This window comes from Spermophilus citellus, assembly GCF_964194105.1.
Source record: "Spermophilus citellus genome assembly, chromosome: 1".
Taxonomy (NCBI): Eukaryota; Metazoa; Chordata; class Mammalia; order Rodentia; family Sciuridae; genus Spermophilus; species Spermophilus citellus.
In genome coordinates, this window is record NC_138182.1 from 251,418,055 (window position 1) to 251,426,884 (window position 8,830).

Here is an 8,830-nt window from a genome sequence, read left to right on the forward strand (position 1 = left end):
GAAGGCCAACTTCTCCAAAAAACAAAACAAAAAAAAGTTCACATAATTCAAGTTAAAACTATACAGAGCAGAGATCAGGAAGTACTTTATTATTGAGAGCAGTCCATATCAGTAAACTTAAATACAGATAAATCTTAAAGATATTCAGAGAATATCTGAACCACCTCAACACTGGCTGGACCTTTTTTTTTTTTTTTCAAACATTGCACTCCATTTTAATGATCACATTTCCCCCATCTGCACTCTAAAGTTCTCTGTTTTTCTGGCTTTGAGGCAATAAAAAGACAATTTTACACAAATCAAAACTGAAAAGAAAAAAAAACAGAACTTTTTTTTCTGTATGGCATTCATGTGGTCATTTCATGTAAATTATTTGGGTAACTATCTCCCCTGAAATATTTTAATCATTGAGGGTAAATAGCCAACCCAGCAGAGGTAACATAGTTAAGGGTAAACTGTATGAGATTGGCAAGTCACTTTACTGTCTGTACCTGAGTTCTTCATCTTTAAAATGGGAAGAATCATAACACCTACCTCACAGGATTGTGGAGAGGATTAAAGGAACACAATATCCTGATTAGCTCTTATATTCACTTTGCTATTACCTGTGGCCCCGTGAAAGTCAATAAGTTTTTGTTGTTTTGTTTTTTGCAGTATTGGGAATGGAACCCAGGGCCTCCTGAACATGCTAGGAAAGTGCTGTACCACTGAGCTACATTCCTAATCTTTTGATAGTCATTTTTTGATGGATTAACTAGGGCCAGGTATACTGAAGCAGGGTACCTATAAACACATTCTCCAAGCAGTTTCAGTAAATTTCGTTTGAAAATTAAATGTCTGTGTAGCTTTGTGGAAAATAAACATCAGCAAAGTTTAAGCCACCCTCAGCCTTCCAATAACTTTTTATCTCAAACTGTCCTTTCAAAAATTTTTTTTAAAACAAGCTTTGCAAAGAGGGGGACATTTTAAATAAGAGAAAGTAGGCACATGAGCCCCATCCCCCTCCTCTCTTAATAGTCTAGGCTACAACACTCCAGACAAGAGTCCTCTTAAGGACTGCAAGCACCACAGGGCGAATAAAGGACACCTGCAACTGTAAACAAGTCATGCTTTTAAAAGTGAGACATACCAGCAAGGGCACAATACCCAGGCAAGCTTAGCCTGACGGGCAGCGTGACCTCGCCCAAAGCCACCAGTGCCTCAGCCACTGACATCAGTGCACCCCTCCCTCCGCAATAAACTGCCACCCTCCAGCAACTGCACTGGACCGTTATTTATAACCTCCCCCATAGCCCACTGGCCCAAGCTGCAGAACAATCATTCTGCTCTCAAGTTTGAATCAGCTTTATCCAAGTTGCCCCCTCAGCCATCTCTACCCCCTCGCCACTCCAAATCCCTCTTGGCCTCGCAGAAGCTTGCACCCACCACCACCAATCCGCCCTGACATAGTCACAACTTCTGCTGGTAACTCCTATGTCCCCAGTCGGGTACCCTCCCCGAACTCCCTCAAGATTCAAGCACAATTATGGGGCTCCCAGCGGCCTGGGTGCACCCCCATCAAAAGTCCTCGGTGACCTCTCTCTTCACCTCCCCCCCACCCCCCAAGCCATCCCCCTTGCCGCTTGGGACCGAAATGACCCTCTCAGACTATCGCAGTTCTCCAAAGCTCCAAGATCTGCACCTGCACAGCTGCCGAGGAACCCTGCCTTTCGAGGACCCGAACCCGAATCCGACCGCCCACTCCTTTCCAGCTGCTCCAGGAAGACTCGCGAAAGGAGGCCCTCAAGGCACGGTTCTCCTTCGCCACCAAGTCCCAGGCCTGCGGGCGCACCCTGTTTCTGGGGCACTGCCGACCCCGCCCCCTTCTGCTCCTTGACAGGTCTCCTTCCTCGCCCGGGCCTGGGTGGTCTGGGCAGCCGCTCCCCTGCCCCAGCTGCGCCTTGAGCGCGTGCCCAGGCAGCTCTCTTTTGCCAGCGCTGCGCGCTCACCTGGGCCCGGAGCCTGGGCGGCCGCCGGCTGCACGCCACCGGGTGTGAGGGAACGCCGCGCTGGCAGACCCGGGCTTCGGCCCCGGAGCTGTGCCTCCAACCCGGAAGAACAGCCCCAACCCCGCCGCCGCGGCGACCGCCACGTGACTGCAGCGCTACCCACTCTCGGGCCCGGCGCCCCCTCCCCACTCCCTTTCTTGGCGCTGGTCTTCTTCCTGCCAGGTCCCCTCTTTCGGAATGCGAAAGAAACCTCAAGAAAATGAGCCCTTTGAGCGCAAAAGCCGGTTACCCCCAAAGGGTCTCTCCACTCCAAGAGGCAGCCCAAACCTCTTTGTCTCGGCTGGACCCAGGAGACCCCAGCCCCGCCTCCGCGCCTTCCCTAGGCGCGTCCTTGTCAATCAAACCTGGTGCCAAACTCTGCACCGAAGTTTTCAGGAATTCATTTGTCCTCTTCCCCTAGAGAATCAGTTACAAAGTCTAATTTCCTCTCTGGTGTCCCACCAGAACAAGTAAGTGAATAATATAACTCCACTCTTGGTGCTTGTCTTTCTTTTAGCTCTCTAGGAAAAAAAAAAAATCAGAACTTCAGTAACAGGAGAAGACCTTAGGGAAAAGGGGGGGAGGTGGAAGGCGGGAATAGGGGCGTTGTTTTTCCATTCTGGCGGGGGAGGTGGAGTTAAATTCTTAAGAAATGATGTCCAGGCCCGAAAATTAACACACATCTGCGTGTTTGTCTTCCAACTTCAGAGCCAGCCTAGAAGTCGTCTTGCAATACTGTTAGATATCCAACGTCTGGAACGGAACGCAACCTCAGTGGACTTTTATTAACTTTACTAACCAGGCCTAAGCTGCTTTCGGCAACATTATAAAAGAACTTCAAAACTAATGACTTGATCATTCTTTTCGAGTAATTCTGTTACTTATTCTGCAGATGTATTCAGGCTAAAAGTGGGAGAACAAAACATGGAGTGTAAAATGATCACTTACACAAAGTTGAATCATAAAGTCTCACCGTAAAGGTCACTTCTTTTTGTTTTTATTTTATTTTGTTTTGTTTTGTTTTGAAGTGTTTAAAAGTCATAAGGCAAAACTGGTATTCCATATCTTCAAAAAGAAGTGAACCACAGAGAATCGCTTACTTTGAGAAAGTGCCTTGTGTTTAACCGGCACAAAAGGTCAATCAGTTAATGGACTCCCGCTGAGATCCAAAGTAAAACACTGTCCTGTTCCTGGAAGATTTCAAAGCCAGGAAAGAACACAGTCCTATGCTTTAAAATAATAATAAGCCATGAGAAGTGCAGCCACAGAACAGGTTCAAGATATTGCGGCTACAATGAAACAGGTGCAGTGGATAAGGATTTAAAACAGCTCTTGCCTTGGGGATGTTGCTCAAAATAAGAGTGCGTAAACAAGGTCTGGGATTGATCCAGCACAATCAACCAATCAATCAATCAATCAATCCTCTTAATATAAAACACAGTTTGTAGCAGTTAACGGTTCTTGATTGCCAGCTACGGACAATTTTGTTCAAAGGAAAATTTGGCAACTTTTGGAGACAATTTGGTTGCTGCAGATACAGAGGAGAGGCTTCTAATGGTTGGAAGTCAAGGATGCTTCTAACGATTTCATATTTCACAGGGCAGGCCCTCACAACAAAGAATTATCAGCCCCTAATGTTCAATATCTTATTTAATTTAATTTATGATCATATTACATAAGAACAAATCCAAAGATAATACACTGCTTATCAGTTTTGAAAATAATGAAGAGTATGCATCTAACTTTAATAGTAAGCATGATTATTTGATTCTTTTCATTTGTATAACGTAATTTGGACTCCATTGCTTCAGGTAAAAATATTGTCATTTGGAAAGCTGGGTTTTAGGTCATAAGCTCTTACATATAATTATGCAAATTAGTCCATAAAGGGGGGACCCCCAAAATTGGTTTAAGTTCCAGAAGTTTGCTTGGAAGTTGCTTCTGAATCTTATACGCTAATTTAAAAAATTTGTAAAGATTTCATATTCCCCATGAAGTAGTAATGACCCTACCTGTTTTTCTATCTGCTCTTTCCTCTTTGGCTATTTGGACCTCTGAATGTTCATCTTAAACTAGAACCAGTCACATATATGCAAGATTTTATTACAGACTTTTGTTATTTGATATTTCAATTTTAACTATATTTTGAAATTCAGATAATTCTCAAAATTTAAACCTTGAAAATTTAGGAGACTTTGTAGCCATACAAGCTTAAAACGAATATTCAATAGAGTTATAATGTATCAGAAGTAAAAAGGAAGAAATCTTTAGACAAGTGTAATTTTCCATTAGGATCTACTTTGAAGCCTGAAAATCAGAAGTAAGCTCAATAGACAAAAATAAAAATGTAGACTGTGCCTGAGAAGATATGCTATCAAACACTGAACTCAAAGATGACTTGCTACAAAAACCCAGCATCTAGTTAAAACCAGGTCAGAGAATTGGTAGGCTTTTATTATGTTTATTATGTTAAACAGTTGTCAGCAGTTTATTATTTCAAGCTTCACTTTTAACAGGACAGCAATTATTAGCTCCAATGAGATAGGATTCTTATAATACAATAATGTCTACCACAGCATACACTTGACAGGTATTAAAGGAACCATTATCAGGGATGAGGGATAGGTCAGTGACATAGCCCTTGCCTAGTATGTGCTAGGTCCTGGGTTTATCTCCCTCACTAGGAAAGGAAGAGAGAGACAGAGAGAGGGTGGGGAAACAGAGAGGGAGATAAACATCTTTAATTCAATCTTAGCCCTTAGCTGTTTCTTAGGCAGGCCAACCAAGTATTTGATCTTAGAAAATAAATATTAACTGACTAAATGAACTAATGCTAATCAACATTAATTGGAAGAGGGTGAAGGAGAACTGACATTACACAGACAGAACAAGGTTAAATAATTGGCAATTTGTTTAAGCTATTTAAGTGAAACTAGAGTGTATTTGAATTTATCATGATCATCTGAAAAACTAACTCTTGCCAGTTGTGATGGTGTGGGTCTGTAGTCCCCTTTGGGGACCTGGGAAAATGGTAAGGGATAAGAACGATGTTAGTATCCTAGGGCTTCTGTAATTACTATGAGGGAGATCAAAAGAGACCCCTTCCTAAAATATACTTCTTTAGCATATTTCAAGATGGTTAATTAGAGGGGCTGCAGGCAGAGGAATGGCTCTGAAAAGCTGTCCCTTGGTGGGGGGGGGGGGATAGAGCAGATTTGAAACAGGCTTTCTCTGAGAGCCCTCTCCCCGATTTGCCAAGGAAAGATTTTTCACAAGAGAAAGACACTAGCCCAAACAGAGATTACCCACGGGTAATCTTCTGATGACTGTTTGGGAGATCTGCCTAGCAAGACTTTTGGTCAGTGCATTTTCCTCCCACCTTTCTCTGACTTGCATCAATACCAGTTCAAAATGTTACTTAAGCTTCAACTGTCTGACCTTTAAGAAATCTCATACCTTGGGTGTGGCTCTCACATTAATAAATTATATGCTTTTTCCTGTTAATCTGTCTATATTGCCAATTTATTTCATAGACTAAAATCATCAAAATTTTGGAAGAAAGATAGAAAATTGAAAGTTTCCCTACAACCACAATTTGCGGGACTTAAAATAACGGAAATGTTGCTCTCACAGTTACAGAAGCCAGAATTCAAAATCAAGGTATCAATATAGTGTATTCCTTCTGAAAATGCTCAGGGAGAAACCTTCCTATGCCTCTCGCCTGGCTTACAGCAGTTTTCAGCAATCTTTTGAATTCTTTAACTTAAAGACACCTCTACTATCTGGTTGCCTTTTCACATTACCGCCTTCTGTGTACCTTTTCCAAATTTCGCTCTACTTTCTCTAAAACAGTACCAGTCAGTGGACTTAAAGACCATCCTAATGCCAGGATGGTTTAATATCATGATCCTTAACTAATTACAACTGCAAAGATTATATTTCCAAACAGGAGTGGATATGAATTTGGATTGGGAAACAGTATTCAAACCACTACAGGGGCACTGTGCGTTTAAAGGTATCACAATGTGCATTGTTGTTTGTTTTTGAAGATGGATGGACTTACCAATTCTTGAGTTTAAACAAAAAATTCAAATTATTTTGGGAAAATAAAAGGGAAAGTTATTGTGCATTAATAATTGAAAATATGTTCCTTAGTTACATACTATTTGCATTTTTTCTGGAGGGGTACCAGGATTGAATTTAGGGGTACTCAACCACTGAGCCACATCCCCAGACCTATTATGTATTTTTTTATTTAGAGACAGGGTCTCACTGAGTTGCTTAGTGCCTCGCTATTTGCTGAGGCTGAGTTTGAATTCGTGATCCTCCTGTCTCAGCCTCTCTAGCTGCTGGATTACAGGCGTGTGCCACCATACCCAGCTCTATTTGCAGTCTTTAAAAACAATCTAATTGAAAATTTCCGTCAATTTTTATATATTTTATAATTTTGGGGGGAAGGGGGGTACAGGGGATTGAACTCAGGGACATTTAACACTGAACCACATCCCCAGCCCTATTTTGTATTTTATTTAGAGACAGGGTCTCACCAAGTTGCTTAGCACCTTGCTTTTTCTGAGGTTGGTTTTGAACTTATGATACTCCTGCCTCAGCCTCCCCAAGCTTCTGGGATTACAGGCATACTCCACCTCACCCAGAAATTTTTATATATTTTATTCTTATCATTATTATCACACTACTTGATTAAAGAACCCTGGAATAATAGTTAACATTTTATAATATTTAACTTTTTAAAATGCATTTGATAATAACTCTAGATCAAATATTTTAACTGGTTTTGAAACATCATCACTTTGAAGGACTTTTTTTAAGCTAGATTTTACCCAAAGAAACAAATAAGAATCTCTCACTTACATTGGTTTCTGATGTACCATTCTGCTATACCCTCCTACTTCTTGAACCAGCATTCAGTTCTTTTACCACGTAAGTGTGCAAATGTTTCAAATGTTCCTTAACTCTGTCCTTTTAATTCTAATACTTTCTCCCTGATAGCCCAATGTCGCCTGTACTATAACAACTGCCAAAGCTCAATGTTCAGCCCAGACCTCACTCCTGAGCTGCAGACTATTTTGACCAACTGCCGACTGTTTTGGTCAACTATTTTGACCAACTGGTCATTGCCGATTGAGATTTCCATGTAGATTTAAAGCCCAAAGAGAGAAGATTCCCTTCTGCTTTCTTCCTTCTAGCTCTAACAAAATGCTTGCTGTTTCCTTGAAGGTATGACACTTTTCTATACTTCCCAGGCTTTTCTCATGCTTTTCCTCTCTGGAATATTCTTCCTGCCCTTTTTTTTTTCAGTATCAGCTCATTCTTCAAGTCTAGCTTCTATCTCCTCTGCATTCCAGAAAACCTTGTTCAACTCTTAATTCTCAAGCTTAGCACAGTTCTTAGCACATAGCAAGTGCTAAATGAAAGTTAGCTAGATAAATAAGAAGCAGCTTCTATGAAAGAAAGAATAGAATACTGGCTCTGGGTAAGTATCTTTGGGAAAGTTATTTAACTATAAAAATATGGAGATAATTTCACAGGTTATTATGAAAGGGAGAATAAAATTGTAGAAGGAATATAGCTCAGAGTCCACTAAGTCCTAGATATGTACAATTATTAGGATATTGCATGTTGTGATTATTTATTTAGACCCTGTGAAAGATGCAAAAGCAATTCAATGAAGGAAAGAAAAACTTTTCAATAAATGGCATTAAAGCAACCAGATATCTGTAGGCAAAAACAAAAGTGAACCTCAAGCCAGGTGTGGAGGCTTATGCCTATAATCACAGTGGCTTGGGAAGCTGAAGTACGAGGATTGCAAGTTCAAAACCAGGCACTTAGCAACTCAATGAGACCCTGTCTCTAAATAAAATATTTAAAAAGGGCTGGTTATGTGTTGCAGTTAAACCCCTCTTGGGTTCAATCCCCAGTACTACAAAAAAAAAAAAAAAAAAAAAAAAAAAAAGAACCTCGACTTAAGTCTCACAGCTTCTGTAATCATTAACGCTAATGGAGTGCAGAATTAAGTATGAAACCATAAAACTTTCTGAAAAATATAGGAGAAAATCTCCAGAACCTAAGACTAGTCTTAATACCAAAAGCATTATTTATAAAAGGAATAATTAATAAACTGAGCTTTGTCAAAAAAAAAAAAACAGGGGATAGGGGAGTTGGGATGTAGCTCAGTGACGGAAGAAGGATCTCTTCAGGGTCTCTTATAAAGGGGTACTAATCCTATTCATAAATTTCTGTGACCTAGTCATCCCTCAAAGGCTACATTTCCTAATACTATTGCCTTGGGGTTAGGATTTCATTGCATGTATTAAGGGGGAATAAACGTTTAATCCATTGCACTCTGGGTTATTATTGTCTATTTTTCTAATTCCTACACTTAAGTGTAAGCTCCTTGAGGACTGGTATTTTGTTTTACTCATTGACAGGTCATCAACACCTAACAGAATGTCTGGCTTTTATCAAGCAGTCAACAAATACTTGTTAAGAGAAAGAAAAAAAAAAATGTGAGCACTCTGTAGGAGTTAAAGGAATTAGAAAGGAAGATCTAAGCCAATGACTGTGTGCCAACAAAAAGATCAGTGAATAGACTGAGTCAAGGAGATAGAGAAACAGAACATGCCAGGGCAAAAGAAGTCTTGCTTGATATATGAAACATTGACATTCCTGTCTCTTCAGTGCCAAACTTGGACTTGGCACACCATCTGATTAATGAATATTTCCAGCTGTGACATTACCTCACTGCCGGACAGCAAACACTCAGTCCAATTAGTTGAATTGCG

General features: G+C 40.7%; 1 protein-coding gene across 5 annotated transcripts in view; it reads right to left on the reverse strand.

Annotated features, from left to right (window-relative positions):
- Window positions 1-2,553, reverse strand: part of NNT (nicotinamide nucleotide transhydrogenase) — an 87,700-nt gene extending 85,147 nt beyond the window's left edge. For 2 of the 5 annotated variants that reach the window (XM_081280950.1, XM_081280949.1), the window contains exon 1: window positions 1,682-1,964. The gene's annotated coding sequence lies outside the window, so the exon portion shown is untranslated. Of the gene's footprint in view, window positions 1-1,681; window positions 1,965-1,988; window positions 2,138-2,392 lie in introns of those variants that run through there. The other 3 variants (XM_081280947.1, XM_081280948.1, XM_081280946.1) reach the window with 3 other exon arrangements.
- Between the last annotated feature and the right edge of the window lie 6,277 nt (window positions 2,554-8,830).